Consider the following 23,466-nt stretch of genomic DNA (forward strand, 5'->3'; position numbering starts at 1 on the left):
TATGAAGGAGAAGAGTGTTGGCACCAATACACAGACAAGTGACCCATGGAGAGCACATACAGGCCAGCCTCGCCCTCTTCCTCCATGAACCATCTCAAATCTCTGACACACACACCGCACAACACGAGACCTTCGACGAACACTGAACGAATCTCAAACATCAGAGAACTCGCACACTGGACATGACAAATCCTGACTCGGCCTCAACAGGTTGTGTACACAAGACAGCGCCTCGGACACTGGCAGTACAGGGACAACACTACAGTAAACTTTGTGGTCGACCCAACTCTCATACTCTTCCTCACTACGTCTGCCTCCTGACATGTCCCAAACCTCCTCCTACAGCGGTCACCATCACGTCGTCCCTTCATGACCAAATATCCCTCCTCCTACAGACAGGTCTGGTGGCACTAGACATTATGAGTCACCTGCCAACCTTTGTTATAAACACATGAACCTGTATTGGGAATCCTCCCCATGTGTGTTAGCCTCCCTTCACTACAGGTGACTTGTTAACACAACCAGTGGCCCCTCACTCAGACACTCTCGTCTAAGATGCCAAGCATAAACACCACGCTTTGGTGCCTCACCCTGCCCAGGCTGCTAGGGGTGCACAATAAACTAGTTCCCCGCGCCTGTGTGGAGTAAATCTGAATGTTAACTTGCACCAATAAACAAAACACGTAACTCACCACACACACACACACCCGACAAACAAAACAACAAACACATTCACCAAAACACACGCAACACAGTTTTAAGCAGATAGCTTTTCCTAAGTTGGCCTAACAACAGCAAGATTATACCCAAGGTCGCCTGGAGGTGCTGAGAGGCAGAGAGGAACCTTGACTTCTACTTAGTCTTCAGACCAACATCTTCACACCTCACCATACCAGGTAAAGATCTACTACTAGTTACATACACCTCCACAAGCTCTACCCAGGGAGTCCACTGCAGGTACAAGAAAGTTAATTACATACAGGTAAGTTTAAGGTAGGGTAGGTACACCTGTCTGAAGGGCTAAAACAATAATCAGGGGTAGAGAGCTGGAGGATGAGGAAGGGAGATGTTTGTGTGTATATGAATGCAAACGAAAGCAAGTAAACCCATCCATCCACACAACCGCATGCACGCAAACAAGACACTTATCCCGCACACACACACTCCCACACACACACACACCAGGACGAGACCACATTACTAATATACTAAGGACGTTTCTGTTTAGTGTTACCTCTTAAAAAATACCTACAACAGTGTTAACCAAGACAGACGGGACTATACACCTGTTGCACAATATTTTCAGACACATTTTAACCTAGAGTTGTCTTGTCTATTAATGGCTCCAAAAAAACATCTTATATTTTTAAAGCAGATTTTTTTTCTCTTTAAGATATAAATTGAAAATGTTATCTCAGGTTGGGAGAGGAATTCCCTAACTTATGGGCCAGTGTAGTGCATGGTTTCCACTCAATAGATAACAAGAACAGTGAACACGGACACACACACGGACACACACACGGACACACACACACACACACACGGAGATAAGACAGACCAAGAATGTATAATATTATTAGACTTGGGGAATTTTAGTGATAAATCGAGAGTTTTAGTCACAAAATCTGATTAGTTTATAACCTAACCTAACCCAACCCAAGCTAACCTAACCCAACCCAAGCTAACCTAACCCAACCCAAGCTAACCTAACTCAACCCAACCCAAGCTAACCTAACCCAACCCAAGCTAACCTAACCCAACCCAAGCTAACCTAACTCAACCCAACCCAAGCTAACCTAACCCAACCCAAGCAACTAAAACCAACTAACCCAACCCAAGCTAACCTAACTCAACCCAACCCAAGCTAACCTAACCTCACCTAACCTAACTCAACCCAAGTTAACCTAACCTAACCTGGAAGGAATTATGAAAGAAAAATATTGGCAAGTTACAATACAATTTCTACCTTAGTGTCGTGTGTATTCCCTCGCCTGGTATGGTGTAGTGAGCCTTGAGAGTATAGTGTAGATCCAGCACAGGGAGGAGGGGGGGGGCACTCTACCATGAGGAGAACTTGTAAACAAACTCTTAAAATATTTGACGCAGTTTATAAGTTAGAAAACAGAATTCGGACGGACGGACGGACGGACGGGAGGACAGATAGACGGACGGGCGGACGGAGGGGGAACCCACTTATTTACTCCCCATCAAATTGGTTCAACAGAAAATAATAAAAATACTTTCCCCAAAACAACTTCATTTTTTTTTCTTACTTGGCAAAAAATAAATAAAACAAATAAATAATAAATAAACCAGATAAATAAAGTAGTTGCTAAACACAGTAATTTTTTTTTTTTTTTTACGGGGAATAACCTACCCGGGCACAGGTCATCGACCCACAACGGGGTCTGGGGGCGAAGAAACAAGAGATAAAAGAAATTAAAAATAGAAAAGAAAAAGATTATATTAATCTACACCACGAAGAAGCCGGAAAACCAGCTTTTTGAAGTGAGACAGATTGTATGAGTATGGAAACACAGAAGAAGGCAGAGCATTCCACAGTTTGGCTGTGTGAGGAAAGAAGGAGGTACTAAAACGGGTTATTCTAGTGTGATCGACACCCACAGAGAAACTGGGCACCGAGGGCAAGACGAGTGTTACGAGCCCACGGCCTTGCCGGCGGTACACAGGATGCCAAATCCACCGAACATTGCCCATTAAGGTAACATTGTGGCGAAGAGAAAAGAAAGAAAGATTATCAACTGAAGGAGGAGAGTTAATAAGACGAAATGCCATTGATTCCACCCTATCTAACAGTTGGACAGAAGAAGAGCCACCCCAGATATGAGAGCAGTACTCCAAGTTAGGACGAATGAATCCCTTATAAACTTGAAGCAACTGCTCAGGAGTGAAGTAGCTTCGGCATCTGTACAACATTCTCAGCTTTCGGGAGGCAGTGATCCTAACATTAACAGTTGTGTATAACTGTTGTTGTTTCACAGCTGAGAGTCGAAAGTCGAGTATGATGCTGTAGTAACGGTCCACCAGCTGGTCCTACCACACTAAAGGTCCACCAGCTGGTCCTACCACACTAACGGTCCACCAGCTGGTTCTACCACACTAACGGTCCACCAGCTGGTCCTCACCACACTAACGGTCCACCAGCTGGTCCTACCACACTAACGGTCCACCAGCTGGTCCTCACCACACTAACGGTCCACCAGCTGGTCCACACCACACTAACGGTCCACCAGCTGGTTCTCACCATACCACAACTAATAATAATGAACTACATGTACTCGACCCGCACAGCTCATTAAATGTTAAAACAACAGTGACAGAATCCTTTATCTCCTCTCGGAAATACCAACCGGGTCAAGTTTTCCTCCTTTGTTAATGTTGTCAGCAAGCATGAGGGTCTCGGTCAGGCGTTACCTCAGGCGTTCATACAATCCTCTGACCCTTTTATTAATCACACAAGATTCGTTTGTTCGGATATATCTGTATAGTATCACTCATAATGTGACTCAGTGACGTGTTTGTTGACCTTTTACAACACAAACATCAGCTGATAGTGAACGTTACTGTGTTGAAGAGTTTATTGTTTGTGGTTCTTGTCAGTCATTCATTAAATTCAATGGACCTTTTAGACTCCAGAGACCCTGATGAGATTCTACCACTTATTCAGCCAATATAAATCTCACTCTAAAGACCGGTGATGAATTTAACCCTTCAAATTATCGTCCAATTTCCCTGAGCTTGGCAACTGCATATAGAGATGCTAAACAGGAATCAGTACTTACGTTCTCAAACACTATACTCAATGACTAACAACACGAGACGTTCTTTTGCTGACTTGTCATTCCTCACACGTTCATTCCACCAATCAACACACTCGCACTGTGTGGACCTCTCTGCCTTGGTGTTATCCATGGTCATATAACTCCCATCGGTTTAAATCATCCTTCTCCATAATACGAAGAAGGATGATATATCATCAGTCTGTGGCAAGGAGGACGCCACGTGAATAAATCTGACACCGACACTTGTTTGATCTGTCCCTGTAGTTGAAATTCATTAAAAATATAAACTTGATATTTATGAGTGGTAAAGTAAATAAACATCAAAATAGAGTAGTGACTGAGTTAGCGAGTGAATGTGGGAGATGAGAGCAGCGGTGAGGAGGAGGAAGAGGTCCCTGGTGCGTCTTAGGTGCTCCACTGTGGCTCCTCACCGTCAAAACACCTATTGCCTTATATTACTTGTTGACTGACTGGTGGTGCGGGGGCGTTGAGCTGCCACAGTGATGTTAATGTTAGGCCGGTGGGGGGTGATGTGTCAGGCTGGTGGGGGTGATGCGTCAAGCCGGTGGGGGGTGATGTGTCAAGCTGGTGGGGGTGATGTGTCAAGCCGGTGGGGGTGATGTGTCAGGCTGGTGGGGGGGTGATGTGTCAGGCTGGGAGAGTGGTGGGGAGTAAAGTGTTAAGCTCCTTCCCGAGCCTTCAACACCCACCCTCCCAACATCACACCATCCAACCACCCCGTTCCTCCCACTGGCTGTATGTAGCTCGACACACACACACACACACACACACACACACACACACACATCTTAACAATGCATATATCTGCTTGATTTAAACTAACAAGCAAAAAAAAACCAAAACAAGTACACCAAGTATCTACCTTAACTAGACACATCCACACAGCTCTGGTTTGAGATAAAAAAAAAAGAGGTAGAAAATATATAATAATCAGATTATCGTCTCTAAATTATATCTGGTGTTAAGTAAAAGATGATTAGATATAGTTCACTCTTGGCATAGTTTCGTTAGTAATGTTTTAGGGCATTTAAATAGGTAGTTAGATATATATTCACGTATCTTTAGTTACAAATAATTCATCATATGTTAACTGTGTGGCCGGACAGAGGACGTGCCCAACATAGTGAGTCTCTCTGTGGTACCAGACGAGTTATATACATCAAGATGGATCCTCACGCCTCGGGCACAGCGGCGGCTCTCCTGTTGCTGCCGCTCAACCAAGCCCTCACACACATCACAACTCTGGAACTACTGGCCAGAATTAATTGGTGTCTCTTTTGTGTCTGTAATTTTGCTTATATAGGAATGTGGAAAAAAAAACTAGATGGATTTTTTTAACTTGTGGTGTTGTGTAGTGTGGTGTGGTGCTGTGTGTGTGGTGTGTAGTGTGGTGTAGTGTAGTGTATAGTGTGTGTGTGTGTGTGTGTGTGTGTGTGTGTGTGTGTGTGTGTGTGTGTGTGTGTGTGTGTGTGTTAGAAACTCGGGTTTTAGTGTAAACATCTCCCAAGACCAGAGTTTCTGTACAAAGTATTAGTTCAAGGACGAACACTTGATATTATTTGCCCACACTATAAACACACACACACACTACCACACACACACACACACACACACACCTTCACACATACACACACACACACACACACACACACACACACACCTATATCATGGTAACTAATCAAACAATTCTTCCATTAGTTAAAAAAATACAAACTAACTTCATATAACAGATTCAACAGATACAGTAAATTATAAACGGTAACCAACAGAGACGTTTAAAATAAAAAAACAGGGGACAGTAAAGGAGAGAAGCGAAACTGTCTATAACCTGATACACACATAACCCGTCAGAGACAATTTATACACCATCTTCGTCAATGCAGGTACACAAAAAATGGTAAACAGTACGACTATCTAACTCTGGATAACCCAAGAGCACCATTAAAAGCTTATTTCCACTGGGGTCCTAATGTGGGCTTGTGTACACTCATGACAACACTACAACACTACAACAACAATATGACAACAATAACAGACAGTATACGACCATCCACCAGACTCATTTGCGTCTTATCTGCCTCACTGTTGCTTTAATTGATGTGATTTTGCTTTTATTTTTCTTCTTATATTATCTCATCTAATAATAGAATATACAGCGTGGTGAGAAAACAGGTACAGATTAATGTTTTATAAGTGGTAAAACATTCTGAGACACCGCATCTCTAAACTGACTATGACGACTACTTGGATGTGTGTCAGTGTCGCCCTCTATAATTATAAGACCTATATGAAATAATGTCTTTGGTACTTGATTAAAAAACAAAACAACAACACTAAATTAATACGAGAAGTGGGACGCAAGATGGGTGAGGTAGGGTGGAGGGGGAGGTAGGGAGGGCGGAGAGGAAGGATGGAGAGGGAAGGAGGAAGGGTGAAGAGGGAAGGAGGAAGGAAAACTTGGGTCCGTGGGTGTGGAGTGTGCATGGTGTGTACACTCACTCGCCCCCTTCACCAGTACCCCCACCAGATTATGTATCGTATCAGGGAGCCTCTTTGTTTAATGTGTGTCCCGGGGCCTCTATATGGGGGTCGTAACACAGCCTGTCACCATGACTTGCCTCCTTGAAAAACACCCAGATAACGTTAATGCAGGTGTGCCCGGTAATGACGCCACACTTATCTAAGGCAGGTGTTTAGGCGGGATTATCTACGTCTGGTAAGTGTAGACGAGACTTTTTTTATGTCTGGCGTCCACGGACCTCTGGGGGTCACTGCACGAGTTACAGCAACCATTCACTTGGTTCACATTAAGCGTACAGTATATCATCACCGTGACAGCACAATCATGAATGAAATTAAACATAGGGCATAGGTACTGTGGCCTGATAACATTCCTGGCCAAATAACTACAGTAGATGTGTCCTGGTAACACTGCTGACCCAGGATCTACAGGTGTTGCTGTGACATCAACGCACACCTGGACTTGTTTATATATTCGGGGTTAATTATGGGTCAGTATGGCAGGCCGCCACAACCACCCTGGCGGACTGGAGGAAAAGTGAACAGTGTCACCTGATGAAAAAATTCAGATTTTCCACACACGGGCACGGGGCTTGTTTATTGTGCACTCCCAGACACTGTGCGTTAAATGAAGCGGGAAGCATTATAGCGCCCAAAAGGGAAGCGCCGCCTTCTCGGATAAATGGGCGTATGTCTGAGTGAGGGGCCACTGGTTGTGTTAACAAGTCACCTGTAGTGAAGGGAGGCTAACACACATGGGGAGGATTCCCAGTACAGGTTCATGTGTTTATAACAAAGGTTGGCAGGTGACTCATAATGTCTAGTGCCACCAGACCTGTCTGTAGGAGGAGGGATATTTGGTCATGAAGGGACGACGTGATGGTGACGGCTGTAGGAGGAGGTTTGGGACATGTCAGGAGACAGACGTAGTGAGGAAGAGTGTGAGAGTTGGGTCGACCACAAAGTTTACTGTAGTGTTGTCCCTGTACTGCCAGTGTCCGAGGCGCTGTCTTGTGTACACAGCCTGTTGAGGCCGAGTCAGGGGGTTGACGCCCCTTATAATGACATATGTCATCTCCAGTTACTGTGGTGGAGTGAGAGAGTTCTCTGATATTGAACATTCGTCCGGTGTTCGTCGATAGTCTCATGTTGTGTAGCATGGAATCCGAGATTAGAGGTGGGTGAGGGCGAGGGCGGCCTCTACGTCCTATTCGTGGGTTGCTGATTTGGCAAGGCGACCAGTAGTGCCAGACGCAGCAATTCCTGTATGAGGGAAATACAGAGAAATTTGACAAATATTATCAGTCGCGCCTCGCCAGCTCGGATGTTACTGTACTGTCGCTGATGATGTGATGACGTTGTTCATGCGGGCATATGTAGCGGCCTCATGGACACCCAGTTTGACGCTCAAGGACCCACACAGTTGCCCCAGCTGTGCCCAGTGTTAACACACCCAAGGAGAGGCAGATCATGAGACAGGATACAGCATCACTGATTTCTTCTTTACAGGTAAATTTGTATGTAACTATTGACTGGTTTTGGGACCCCAGGAGGGTGTGGACGACTGCATCCTCTATAGGCAGCGTCCTGGTTGGAAGAGGTGGATGACTATACTCGGAGTGGGTGGGCGAGTGTGATGAGGAGGAGGGACGGGCGGCACAGGTGTGTGTCTAGGACTAGGTTGATCATCGGGAGCGTGACAATTTTGACACCAAGGATGGCACTGGGGGGTTTCATCACGCCCTATCTTGTAACTGGTGGAAGTATGATAAGATACAAGATATTGGTGTCACTCGTTATCTTCACAGTGCATCGGTCTTGGTAACGGGGTCAAAGGTCAGTTAACGTGTAACCCAATAACACTTAATGGAGACTCAAGATACCCCTTACTGAACCCCGACAACAAATACTGAACCCCGACACCAAATACTGAACCCCGACACCAAATACTGAACCCCGACACCAAATACTGAACCCCGACACCAAATACTGAACCCCGACACATAAGCCCAGTCGAACACAAAACTTTCATAGATTAGGCTGGGTATTGGGGTGATTGCAATAGGTCGTAGCTGATTTAAGGATTGTGGGCTGGTTGACTTGGGTACTGGTGATACATAAGAGGTCTTCCAGTCAGCTGGGCATCTGGCTTGACTGAGAGAAGCATTGATGATGGAGCATAGGTGTGTGTGTGTGTGTGTGTGTGTGTGTGTGTGTGTGTGTGTGTGTCCACTTATCAGTATCGTAGTAATTATCAACAACAACAGTGTGTGTGTGTGTGGGGGTGGAAGCTGTCCTGACGCCAAACAAAATTTCACGGAGCCTTCAGCCTATATATTACATGTTACGTCTGAGAGAGACTAAGTTTACGAGGCTACACAACGCTGCAGGCTCTTGTTAGGACTAGTAATCACAGCTGATGGTGGGGACTGATATGCAAAGTGAGGTGTTGTAACGTGTAATTTCAACCCAAAATAAACTAACTTGGATCTTGTTGTTAGTGATAGAAGCGCGGTAAACATGTTGTAAACTCAGGGTTGGACAACTGCCAAGCTCTGGCCGATGAGTCGTTATGGGCACATCAAAGGCTGACCCATTTTTTTTTCTTTGGTGATTAAAAAGTTGTTGTCGAGAAATTTCGCTAAACATATTACAAGATTTTCCAGGCCATGTGATCGCCTCAGCGTCACTCCACGTTTAGTTTTGTGCCACAACTTTGCTGTTATGTCGTTTTATATGTAAACTTGTGGAGGTTTTAACTCTTTGTTAGATAAAACAACTACACATGCACCTTAAACCACAAATCAGTCATTGCTGTTCTCCGACATTGGTCTAATCTAAGGTGTACCATCCCGTACCGGTATAAGGTTTTTATTTAAGTAATTTATTTCACTGTTGCGAAGAATACTACGGATGTGCAGAAAAAGTAATTAAAAATTATTATGACACAATTTAAGATAAGAGCGAGCGAATTAGCGACAAAACAAAACGGAAACGGTGGTGTAATTTTGTAAACTCGGTGTTTCCCGCTAAAAACAGCGGACATTACATCACTCGGTCATGAGAGAGCGTGACGTCAAGGACAACACGAGCAGTTGGATACTCTGCTTACATAAAATGATCTCATTATTATCCATGTAATCTTTTATACACAATAATTATACAAACCAGGATCTAAACACACACAAACATACGCACACACACACACACAGTAAGGTACACACAAATGTATAACCTAACCCATATACCTAAACATCTGAAATATATTAAAGTATACTGAACTATAACTTGATCGACTTCCAGAAATACTACAACAACGGTCGATGAATCTGTTCCCGTGGTCGTGGTTAAATCTGAGCACTGCATGGGAGAGAGCGAGAGATGACTGGACCAGCATTCGGTGTTTCAAGATGTCAACAATCACAGAGTCAAGAGTATACAAAGTAGGGCCACTATCCCTCAGTATACAAAGTAGTATACAAAGTTTATGGTGCACCCTATAACTCCAACAATAATCTGGGGTTAACAGTTTATGGTGCACCCTATAACTCCAACAATAATCTGGGGTTAACAGTTTATGGTGCACCCTATAACTCCAACAATAATCTGGGGTTAACAGTTTATGGAACACCCTGTAACTCCAACAATAATCTGGGGTTAACAGTTTATGGTGCACCCTATAACTCCAACAATAATCTGGGGTTAACAGTTTATGGTGCATCCTATAACTCCAACAATAATCTGGGGTTAACAGTTTATGGTGCACCCTGTAACTCCAACAATAATCTGGGGTTAACAGTTTATGGTGCACCCTATAACTCCAACAATAATCTGGGTTTAACAGTTTATGGTGCACCCTGTAACTCCAACAATAATCTGGGGTTAACAGTTTATGGTGCACCCTGTAACTCCAACAATAATCTGGGGTTAACAGTTTATGGTGCACCCTGTAACAATCCAGTTTACACCCTATAACTCAACAATAATCTGGGGTTAACATGGGGGGGTTAACAGTTTATGATGCACCCTATAACTCCAACAATAATCTGGGGTTAACGGTTTATGGTGCACCCTGTATCAACAATAATCTGGGGTTAACAGTTTATGGTGCACCCTATATCAACAATAATCTGGGGTTAACAGTTTATGGTGCACCCTGTAACTCCAACAATAATCTGGGGTTAACAGTTTATGGTGCACCCTTTAACTCCAACAATAATCTGGGGTTAACAGTTTATGGAACACATAACTCCAACAATAATCTGGGGTTAACAGTTTATGGTGCACCCTGTAACTCCAACAATAGTCTGGGGTTAACAGTTTATGGTGCACCCTATAACTCCAACAATAATCTGGGGTTAACAGTTTATGGTGCACCCTATAACTCCAACAATAATCTGGGGTTAACAGTTTATGGAACACCCTGTAACTCCAACAATAATCTGGGGTTAACAGTTTATGGTGCACCCTATAACTCAACAATAATCTGGGGTTAACAGTTTATGGTGCACCCTATAACTCCAATAATCTGGGGTTAACAGTTTATGGTGCACCCTGTAACTCAACAATAATCTGGGGTTAACAGTTTATGGTGCACCCTGTAACTCCAACAATAATCTGGGGTTAACAGTTTATGGTGCACCCTGTAACTCCAACAATAATCTGGGGTTAACAGTTTATGGTGCACCCTGTAACTCCAACAATAATCTGGGGTTAACAGTTTATGGTGCACCCTATAACTCCAACAATAATCTGGGTTTAACAGTTTATGGTGCACCCTGTAACTCCAACAATAATCTGGGGTAACTATCGAGTAGTAAGTGTTATCAGAGGCGGGTAATGTGATACTCGTGTCCTGCGTGAAGTAACCTTATTAGTAATATCTGCCGGTGTCTACCATATACAGTTCTACGCCCAGCTTAATGTACAGCTTAACGCTTTATACCAAGTAAACAACAACTTAATGCCTTATACCAAGTAAACAACAGGATCTGATCAAATTAAAGTACAGCTACTTAAGGGATAATTTCTGGGGTGCAAAGGAGACTGTGTGTGTGTGTGTGTGTGTAATAATAATAATAAAAATAATAATAATAATTAACGGTATATTGAAAGAGCTTGGCAACCAGAAGGCTGCCAAGCTGTGTGTGTGCAGCCACACACAGGGTGGTGAAATGCGTCTAGGTGGCAGTATTATGTTAGTGTTAAGGTGCAAGCGCTGCTTGCTCCCTCTCGCTTTCATCTGCCGCCACTGGCTAGCTCTCGTGGCGAAAAGGGAAGCAACTTGCATAAGTCTTCCCCTGCCAGTACACCGCATCCTCATCATCAAGACTCCTGCTGTGCCTCCTCGTGGCAACACAAGGTAACTGGGTGCCTCGTGGGCCCAGGCTAGATCAGCAGGGGATCTCGGAGTAGCAGTGGCCCCCAGAGGGACGGCGCATAGGCCCACTGGCATGTGGACACGTCCTGGTGCCTACCAACCACCCGCCCCATAGCTTTATACCTTGGCAGGTATAAAGCTATGGGAGTAAACCACCAACGAAAAATCTGCCGTGGAGCCTCGCATCAGGCAGACATGCTTACAGAGCTCCAACAAGACCCCAACGGCGGTTAGTTTCGGTCTGGTTAGGTTAGATCAGGACGCGTCGGGTTAGGTTAGATCAGGACGCATCGGGTTAGGTTAGATCAGGACGCGTCGGGTTAGGTTAGATCAGGACGCGTCGGGTTAGGTTAGATCAGGACGCGTCGGGTTAGGTTAGATCAGGACGCGTCGGGTTAGGTTAGATCTCGGGTTAGGTTAGATCAGGACGCGTCGGGTTAGGTTAGATCAGGACGCGTCGGGTTAGGTTAGATCAGGACGCGTCGGGTTAGGTTAGATCAGGACGCGTCGGGTTAGGCTGGGTTAAGTCAAGTTAGCTTAGGCCAATTTAGGTTAAGTGAGGTCAGATTACGTTGCTAGTGTTCTACTTGGTCGAGGGTAAAGACTGCACACAATACTCCAGACTGTGTCAAGTAACTCCTTCACTTGTCTGTGTGCTGGAGTGCGACCATCCAAGGCTCCAGATTCTCAAGAGAGCCGTAAGGTAAATTTCCCCCATAACAGGTGGTGTGAGAACCGCACTTACGACATATACACAGAGACGTTAATGGTGCCACTTAGAATGCCATAATTAGATAAGATCTCTTAACTATAACGAGAGGAAAACTGACCTGAGAGATCCTGGATTATTTGGACCCCAGGGTGATGATGTCGAGTTTAGACACACTACTCACGTACAAGACACTGATACGTGTTTGTAAGAATTCTTTTAAATTCTGAATTATTAACCATTGCATTAAAGTTTATGGATCTCCTTCATGTTTTTAAATTACTGGTTAAAAACGTTGTAACTCGTTCTATTTTTTTTTAAAGTTTGAGGTATGTAATGCGGCAGAGAGACTAAGGTTATTGTCGGTCGTGACACGAGTTAATCACTGCCCCGCTATCTTCCACTAAACCACGGTTATATATCCCTACATACAGTATATTAGATGATTATTTTTCTACTTGTATTATGAGGTAATTTTCCCCTTCAAATTTTATGATCTTGCGTTCATTATTGATCCATTAGTCGTCTTGCCCCAGCGGTCTCTTGTCACGTTACACACACACACACTCTGGTTGTCTTCATGAACTGGTTTTAACACAAACTTAATATATAAATGTTTTGGGTTACGTTGTTTTGTTATGGTTAAACTAAATATACATCACTAATTTAATTTTGACATTTTATGGTTCACCCACACACACCCACCCACGCCCACCACCACACACACCCGCATCAGTCGGGCCAGATCCCCCCACATAATGGCCTTGTCGCCCCTCCCTCTGCAGCCACAACACACCAGGGCGTGCGGTATGGGCGTTAAGTGCTGACGTCACGCATTAATGACGCCAAGCCCGTCCTCTTGCCAAGGTTGTAAATAAATAAACAATTGAGCAGAGTAAATATGGCTGGAAGGAGGGGGGTGGAGGCGCCGGCACTTGAGCTATACGTGACTCACCTCGAGAGGATCCTAGCACAGCCTCGGCGGCCCCAGTGACAAGTGTTAGCGGTACCTGTACACACCGTCCACCTGTCCGGTAAACTTCTCACCACAAAAATCCAGTGTTGTAGTCTGGCCCCTGTAAAGTTATGACATCAATAAATTGAACTTAAAGTGAGGGGGAGGGGCCGGGAGGAGGTGTGGCGGCGTTCAGTAGCGTGGTAATTGGTGGGTGCTGGCGGGAGGTGACTGCCCCGACATGTGCTGAGAGCTGGCTGCTGTACTGCCTGGCTTGTGTCTGACATAAAGCGGTAGTTTGGCTTGTTAAGGACCTGACCAGAGAGACTTGGGGTCCCTCAGGCCACTTGTGTGGCAGCCATCACCTGTTTTTCTTATAACCCGCCAGTCAAAAAACTCGACTCCTTGCTCAATGTAACGTGCAGCTAATAACACGCAGATGTGAGTAATATAAATTAAGTGAAAACTGTCACGTACACGATACTTGATACACCAGCCAGCCATACTTCCCGGACGGTGTAACGCGCCAAGTCTTAAAATAGACCCTGACCTATCGTCTCTGGCAGATTATATACACACAAAATGTATATACATAAAATAAAATATTATACATACAGGGAAATTCAACTTACTGAACATAAACCAAACATTATGGGCGGGAGAACACATTACACGATAAGAAGCGGCTCTCTGTCTCCGCCTCAGTGTAGACCACAACACTACAAAAACAATAATACTCAGAACATAAAAGCTTGACAAAATAATAAGACCCAGAAAAGATTATACTCCGAGACAAATTAGGAATTGAGGTTATAGCTTAAGAGAACGAGAGCGTCAGGTGAAAGCAGTTATATTACCCTAAATCTTGTGTACTTACCTGCCAGGTGAGTGTGAGGCTGTATCACCTTTCACCTCACACCCACCTGCCCTCACCACTCACCTCACCACTCACCTGCCCTCACCATACACCCACCTACCCTCACCACTCACCTCACACCCATCGGCCCTCACCACACACCCACCTGTCCTCACCACACACCCGCCTATGCGTGCCATCACAGGTGACAGCCCGCCTCAGCACTGCTTAGACTGCACTGTGATAAATTTTAACTCCAATTCTGATCAAATTTCTCTCAAATGTAAAATTCAGTTTGCCCTCGACCCACACCTGCCAACAGCAACGTTAAAGAAAGATTACACACTGGAGCATCTATATTTGTGTCAGTTATTTATGAAGCATTTTGGTAACTTTATATATGTAGACATGCATGTAATTATAGTCAACATCTCCCTTCAAGCATAAAAAAATATATATTTATTCATACTTTTCAGGAAACTTTTTCACTCGAAACTTTTGTTAAGTAAAATATCTTTGCAAGAAAGATTTATTAACTTTAATGTAACACGTGAGAAACATATTTACAACATCTTTCGTCTCCTTCAACTGTCTGCATACTTTTTGCTGGGTGATCTTGACCAGCGGGCCCTGGCAGATGAGGGTGCATTATGTGTGTGTGAGGCACGACACGGGGGTCACTGTAACCACACCCTCGTCCTCGGGTTCTCGTTGCCAATGCAGGTATAATTTCCCCTGCATGTGTGGTCCTCTTTTTATGCACACACTCCTGTACCTCACTAGAGTCCTTCAAACGTCTCGTGGGTGTGTCTGTATCCATAGGAGCAACGTCGCGTCCTGCCAGTTAAATATTTCTCTCAAACATCATCTACACCGAAAACCTTGATCACTAAACATCGCTATGTCAAGTTTTAAATAACATTCAGTGACAAACCACATCCATCTTACAGGAGACAAAAGTCGGGTTGAAGAATATGGTGAATCGTGAAGTGACCTGAAGACTCTATCGGCGGTGTTCCACAGAGTACGCGGGGACAAGTGGTGGAGAAGATCAAGACGATACAAGAAATGTTATCAGGAAAAAGCTGCCCGAGACGCAAGGCCACACAATGATATTACCAGAGGTCACAGTTTCAAGTTGGGCACACATGTACACTCCAATCTGAGGCCGAACTGTGGACGTATTTTTATTACTATGTTTGTTCTTTTGGATATAATTACCTCTGACGCCATGACAGTTGTGTGGCCACATAGAACACCTTACCTGAGTAGATTGTCTATAATCTTCAAATGTGTTAATCTTCGAGCAATGAAAACACAAGGAATTGGTCAAGTGAAGATGTAGTACAAGATTAGTGTTGCGTGTATGGACTAGTGCCACTAACTCACCCCAGGCAGTGCCAATTAGCATCGCACAAGTGAATGAAGAAGCGTTCACACAGCCCCTGACGCCTTCATTCAGAATAAACGTGAGTGACATAAGTAACATAAACCACAACACAGTGCCTTCAGAAACACTAGACCAGCAAGGTTGTGTTTAGAAAGGTCGTCACGTCCAACACAACCATTCCAGCTCCTACCACAATGGCTCCTTAATACAGTACATCTTTCCGTCAACCAGTCTACCGTCCACTCCCTCCCTGTCAACCTCCTCTATATGTTGGGATATTCAGTCCATAATAACAACAATATATCGATTTTTTTCTTTAGATCTCTCTCTCTCTCTCTCTCTCTCTCTCTCTCTCTCTCTCCCTCTCTCTCTCTCCCCCAAGGTGCTGCATCAGTAACCTCCTCATGGTAGTGTATTACTGCAGCACTGAGAACAAAACATCAGGACAGGGCTTTATTACTCTGCCTGAGACTCTGTTCAATGATACATACAATTTGAAGGTGAAGAAACCGTTATATTTAGATTTCTGCGAACGACTCTTAAGTAAAGCGGAGACAAGTTGTTGGCTCGGTTAGAGTGAACGCTTAACACCAGCAGGACGACGAGGCGATGCTGTCACTCAAGATGGTTCAAGTCCTCACTGCTACTCTATTATCACACTCTTTAGTTACAACAATCACCTTTACTTGTAATTATTCAACGTTATATATGTAAGAGAAACAGCTACACAAGAGTGAAGACATCGCTGTTTAAGGCTACAAATAGGACTGAACGAGAGCGCTTCATAAATATCTCAACTTAAAGCTAATATTGAGACGAGCATAAGAGGAGAGTGGGAGGGAGGGAGGAAACGGTGTGTGTCATAGGAGAAGGAGGGAAGCTGACTGTAGGAGACCAATATTAGGATGATGATGAGTGTATTCTATAAACAGTACACTTCTGCCTGTACTGCACGTCAACTAACAGGTGACAAGAGGCGTACAGTAACACATTCTGGAAACAACAAAACAATAATAACCCTCTTGAGATGACGTCCACCACCTTACAGCGTCATTTGTTCATCAGAGTGTAGTCTCTTACTAGCGATGTGTTCATAACCTACAGTACATCAGCTCCTCCTCAATATACAGCTACTGACGGAGCTCCCCCCTCAGTCTTATTTCGTTCTCTTCATCACAAGGAACCTCACATCCTGCAGCTTCACGCGGATTTACACGAATAACTTCAATAAACCTCAATAAGCTATAATTCTCCACTTCTGAATGTATCATAGTAACACCCCACCCCCCCCCCACCACTCTCCAGACGGTGTTTCAGAGTGACAGACAGTTTTCATTGTCAGTAATTTTACGTTTATTCACTCGAGGAGTTTTTCGGTTTCAGGTCATACGCCTTGTCTTCGGTGTGCCCGTGCAGTAACTGGACTAATAATCTATAACATTAAAGCCTACGAACACTCAACTGACAAGCGAGACACATCCTGGGGTCGACACTGGCTGGCTCACACCTACACCATCCACGCCATCCACGCAGGTAGGCAGGCAGAACATGAATCCCAACCCCACTTATTGGGAAAAGTTTTACATCATATCAAAGTGGTAATTAAAACACACATACGATACTGAACAACAGACACGGGTGGCTAACAAACTGTAACATGTGTGTGTGTGTGTGTGTGTGTGTGTGTGTGTGTGTGTGTGTGTGTGTGTGTGTGTGTGTTTTCAAATGTAGGGCGACAGATTGAACATATACCTCGGACACCCGCGAGTGTTCAGCCCAGCTATTAAGGAAAATTATGTAGGCACACACACACACACACACACACACACACGTAAACACAGGCACACCACACGTCCACAAGCGTATATAAACACACACGCACATGAGACAGACACACGCACACATGCAAGCAAGCAAACAAGCACACATGCAAACACGTCCACAGGCACGCACGCACGCCCGCCCGCACACACACACATACCACACGTCCACAGGCTCATATACAGTACACACACTTGCACGCACACACGCACACACACACACTTACAGCATACTAACACACACACTTACAGCATACTAACACAGGAAGTATATAATTATCAACTCACAAATAGATGCCAATAAACACGGGCAAACGAAGGTAATTGTGTCATACTTATCAAGCAGGTGTCATACTGATCATGGCCAGGCAGGTGTCATACTGATCATGGCCAGGCAGGTGTCATACTGATCATGGCCAGGCAGGTGTCATACTCTGTCATACTGATCACGCCAGGCAGGTGTCATACTGATCACGGCCAGGCAGGTGTCATACTGATCATGGCCAGGCAGGTGTCATACCGATCATGGCCAGGCAGGTGTCATACTGATCATGCCAGGCAGGTGTCATACTGATCACGGCAGGCCAGGTGTCATACTGACATGGCCAGGCAGGTGTCATACTGATCATGGCCAGGCCAGGATCACGGCCAGTGTCATACTGATCACGGCCAGGCAGGTGTCATACTGATCATGGCCAGGCAGGTGTCATACTGATCACGGCCAGGCAGGTGTCATACTGATCATGCCAGGCAGGTGTCATACTGATCATGGCCAGGCAGGTGTCATTGTCACGGCCAGGCGGGTGTCATACTGATCACGGCCAGGCAGGTGTCATACTGATCACGGCCAGGCAGGTGTCATACTGATCATGGCCAGGCAGGTGTCATACTGATCATGGCCAGGCAGGTGTCATACTGATCATGGCCAGGCAGGTGTCATACTGATCATGGCCAGGCAGGTGTCATACTGATCATGGCCAGACAGGTGAGTTATTCTAATGATATTTTTGAGTGTCATTTGAATCACTTGGAGACGAGCACCTCCAATTTATTTCACCTTAAGATTAAACACCCTAACCTAACCTAACCTAACCTAACCACCCTAACCTAACCTAACCTAACCTAACCACCCTAACGTCAACCTAACCTAAATTACTATAACCTAACCTACCATAAACTAATTAATTTTAATCTAACCTACCATTACCTAACATGACCCTAACCTAACCTAACCTAAACCAAATCTAACCTACCATTACCTAACATGACCCTAGCCTAACCTAACCTAAACCAAATCTAACCTACCATTACCTAACTTGACATTAACCTAATATGCCAACCTAACCTACCATAAACTTACTTAATCAAAACTAAACTAACCTAATCTTACCCCCCCCCCCCCTAGGTTGCGTTATAATGCTTAACCCTCAGGTGAAGCAAATTAGGGGAGGCAGGGGAGAGAGGCTAATCTCCAGGTGATCCCGTCTTTACCTTACACCATGCAGTTAGGCGCATTTTTCCACCTTGCGATAAATATTTCATCATACGAAGCTCAGTGAACCCGACCCATTGGGGAGTAAGGGAGAGGCGGGTTCATGTGATCCGGGCAGTAAAGACTTATCATGGTTAGAGTGTGGAGTGATAGCGGCGATAACAGGCCACCCGTAACATAACCGAACCTTGTCGTCTGAGAGTAAAGTGGAGGCTTTCATGGAGTAAGTGGAGGATTAGGTGGAGGTTTCTCAGTGAGTGGAGGCTTTCACCTATAGTAAAGAGGGAGGAATGTGCGGAGGCTTTCATTTAATAAGAGGAGATTATTATAAGTGCTTGGTAACTGTTGTTTTAAAGTATTGCATTCCTTCAACATGTAAACTAACTGTGACCTAATCAGCAAGTCATTCCAAACACACGACAACAATACATTTACTACTATTAGTTAATTCGTGCTTCCTACACCTTCAGGAGTCGGAGACCAGTGTGTAGGAGCAGCGGCAGTGTATCGTGGAGGTATGTACAGTACACCCAGCAGGATACAGGCGGTGTACTGTGTAGTCTCAACTGTCTGGCCTTCCTGTAACATAGCTGTATCTTGCTTTATGATGAACTGAGCTGTTAGAGATGTCTTTATTCTTTTAAAAGTTGTAAAAGAGACTTAAAATTGTCGTTTATAAAAGAATACCCTTCAATAAGTTCCATCAACACTGAATTGAAAACTTCAGTAAACTGTAAGATTAATCCTTACTAACAGACAAACACAGAACCATCGAGAAAACACCAGCCAGACACAGTGTTATTTCGTCGTCTCGACTTCTCTCGTTAACACAAGGACACGTACGGAGAGAGAGAGAGAGAGAGAGTGGGAGGAGGGATAGGAGTCACTGATGCAAACATTCCGCAGAAATGACTTCATGTTCCACTAACAGCAGCGGCGAGTCACTGCTGTAGCCAGATAACATCAGGAGGAGGGTCGAGGGACGGTGTTGATTACCGCCTCCATCAACCAGGTTATAGACGTGTATAATCTGGTTTTATTTTTGTCTTTTCTTTGAAAGGTGTCAGTGTACGTCCACGCTGAACTGACTCGTGCTGTATAACCTTCACGGATCCTGAGTTAAGGATGTTGTGGTCAAGAAGGATAGGGACTTTTTATGTGCAGTATATGTGCACAAACTGTAATAATAATAACAATTACACACACACACACACACACACACACACTACATAATACAGCTTTTAATATACCATACATAAAGATTTCAAATCCCTTCAAGTGAACGTACACGACCACCTCAGAACACCTAGGTAAGTCACACCTGTGTAGGGTACGCGAGGAGCCAGGAGGGCGCCACGCTACCCTGCCTCACACCACAACCAGCCCTTGTCTTACCTCAACAACTGTTATCAATACGGGTTAAGTCCACTCACACCAGTACACCCATTCCCTCATGATACCAGTACACCCACTCCCTCATGACACCAGTACACCCACTCCCTCATGACACCAGTACACCCATTCCCTCATGATACCAGTACACCCACTCCCTCATGACACCAGTACACCCACTCCCTCATGACACCAGTACACCTACTCCCTCATACCAGTGCCACATGACTAACCCACCTCCTCTAACACAACCCACCTACCTCTTTTTTTACTTAACTAACCTTCCTCTTGTTTTACCAATCCATTTCCTCACACTAACAATCAAGGTTGCGACACTAGAGAGAGGTTTACACAGGCCTATATAACTCAAGTGTGTTTGGACCGAGAAAGTTATAAATGAACCCAGTCTTTGTGTCGGCTTTATTTACATATTGTCTTTGTTAGTGTCGGGTGCTGTTGAGGCTGAAGGTCTGATGTTCTGATGTTTGATAATATGATCTGACACATCTTCCCCACTGTTTTGATGGTTTGTTTTCACTTGAGCTGACAGTAAACCTATGTCAGTTGAGGGGTACAGAAGCAACACATTATACAGTAAATTCGGGGAACTGTAGCAAGAACACCGAGGGAGAACACACACACACACACACACACACAGTTACGCTCTCTCCACCCTGGAAATGCCATCCCTCAGTGACCTCCACCACCAAGCACTGGAAAGGTTTGGCAGTGGACTACTGCACCACCCTCGTCATCGCCACCTCCTGCCACCTGCAGCCCCCCACCCACCTTGCGCAGTCCGCCACTACAACAAAATTCAGCCCATTAGAGCCCACACTGATAGATATAAGAACAGCACCATCCCATCTATTGTTAAAATAATAAACAACTCCTGATTTATGTACTGTACAGCCCTGTAAATGTATTCAATGCATATTATATCATTATGTCTAAATCAAATGTAAGTCTGTATATTTTCAGCCACCGGCTGCAACTCTATCAATAAACCGTTTATTATTATTATTATTACACACACTCCCCTACTATAATGATTTGGAGTCAAATATAAGAACTTAAATGGGTCACTATTTCATCAGAGAGTAAAGAAAGTAAGTGTGTGTGTGTGTATAAACCTAAAAATCACTGGCAAAAGCTCTGAATTTATACTGGTAAAAAAAATGTGTGTGTTGGAGAAAAACTTATGTCTAGCACACTTGAGGTTGTGTATCTAGATTTAGGAGATTAAATGTCGTATTAAAAATCGCATATACAGGCGGTCCAAAATCAGGACTAATAGGATCCCCTGATATGGCCCCTAACCCCTTAAGCAATATCGGACTAGACGAAACCGTTGCCATTAGGAATGGTGGCAGATATGCACTATGACGTTTACTCTTACATTTTCTAAACAAAAACAAAATATCCTTCATCTATTAGCTAATAGGAGAGCTGTCAGAGGACTGGTAGCTAATAAGAGTTCTAACTCTTACTGCCAAATGTGTGTATTTCCAAATATCATTTGATATCTTAATTTACTTGATAAGTAAATTAAGGCCGAGTTGTAAAAAAAAAAGGTTTATAAGACTACCGGTAAAATGTTTACCCGTATCAAAATTCCTGTCGAACAGGGGCCATAGTTAAGGTCGCCAGTGTTTCGCTAATGCTGCCTTAAATTGTCTTCGATACGAAGCCTTTTTCATGTTTCTGAACAGAAACTACATTTGGTAGTGACAGACAAACGGATATTCATATTCTTCCCCTCGTTTTTTAAGGTGGGGTATAAAAAACGAACCCTAAGCAATCACAATTAAGTCATTCACATGTACTTCATAACGCTAGTGGAGATGAAAGCCACCGCTGTGTCCCAGAAGTTGAGAGGCGAGGGGAATAGCGAGCTAGAAGGACTTAGGTGTGGGTCTGAGGACAAAAACACAAGTCGACAATAATCTGATAGTGATGAAACAGAAGATAGTGAAGAACATGTTCATTGTCCTCAAGTGGTACACTGTCATAGCAGACACCTGCACCCCTGGGTCTGCCAGCCTTCGCAACGATCACTGACTGAGTTGTTCATTTGGGAAGGTTGGTACAGTTGCGGAAATGTGTTCCTACACCCTCTGTGGTAACCCGTGACTCCAAACGGCAGCGTCGCAGTAGTAGTATCACGACGGACGTGATTGGTGGGTAGGGCTGCTATAGGTCATATAGGTAGGCCGTTTGGAGACACGGGTTACCACAGGGGGTGTAGGAACACATTTCCACAATTGTACTTCTGATTGTTTGATGCAGTGTGTAACCAGTACGATGTATTCTGTCTATCACATACAGTTAATACAGAGAAATTAATAGGAATACATATAAAATCCGTACTGTTCAAAATTCTTGGTCCGGGTTATCATATTGTATAACACCGTAAAGGTGCAGATTTTTTGTTGTTGTTGACTGTACATCAACACAATGTACTCCTACAAAACACGTCTGAAGACCAATGGTGATAATTATAATCAAGTGACTATTAAATTTAAAAAAAAGGCACATTGTCTGATAATTAAATAATTTTTCTATATCGGTGTTGCACTATCTCCCACGGTGATACCTTTTCAACAACAGAAGCGCCGCCACAGTGCAGGTGGTCACCAGGAATGTTCATCACTTGAGATATATCAATGACATACTATCAACATGATCATGGTACCTGTATGAGCTGCAGTTTGTACGAATCTTGCCACCAACTGCGCACCCACAAGACCAAAAAATAATTGCATTGCTCTAATATTACAGGTTTATGATGGTCTGTAATCCATTTGTTTTTCAGACTGAGAATTTAGAACGTAAATGAGCGTTGACAGCACTGTGTAGCGGAAGTGCCTGTATGTGTTCCCTGGTCTAAACCTAAGAAGCAACGTCTACCAACACAATTCCAATTTGTAGTTAGTTCCAGACTCGCATTTATTCAGCAAACACCACTCCCAAGCTCGGGGCTAAATTATGGCCTAGGAGTGTTCACAGAAAGCGCAATGACACGTGAACGGTGGAAGTACTGGACTTATTATTTTAATATTCTTTCTGTAGTACTGTAATCCCATTTTACCTGTTTTTGGAGAAGGTAACGTTAATTATATTTCTTG

The sequence above is a fragment of the Homarus americanus genome, unplaced genomic scaffold (assembly GCF_018991925.1).
Source record: "Homarus americanus isolate GMGI-L3 unplaced genomic scaffold, GMGI_Hamer_2.0 scaffold32871, whole genome shotgun sequence".
Classification (NCBI taxonomy): Eukaryota; Metazoa; Arthropoda; class Malacostraca; order Decapoda; family Nephropidae; genus Homarus; species Homarus americanus.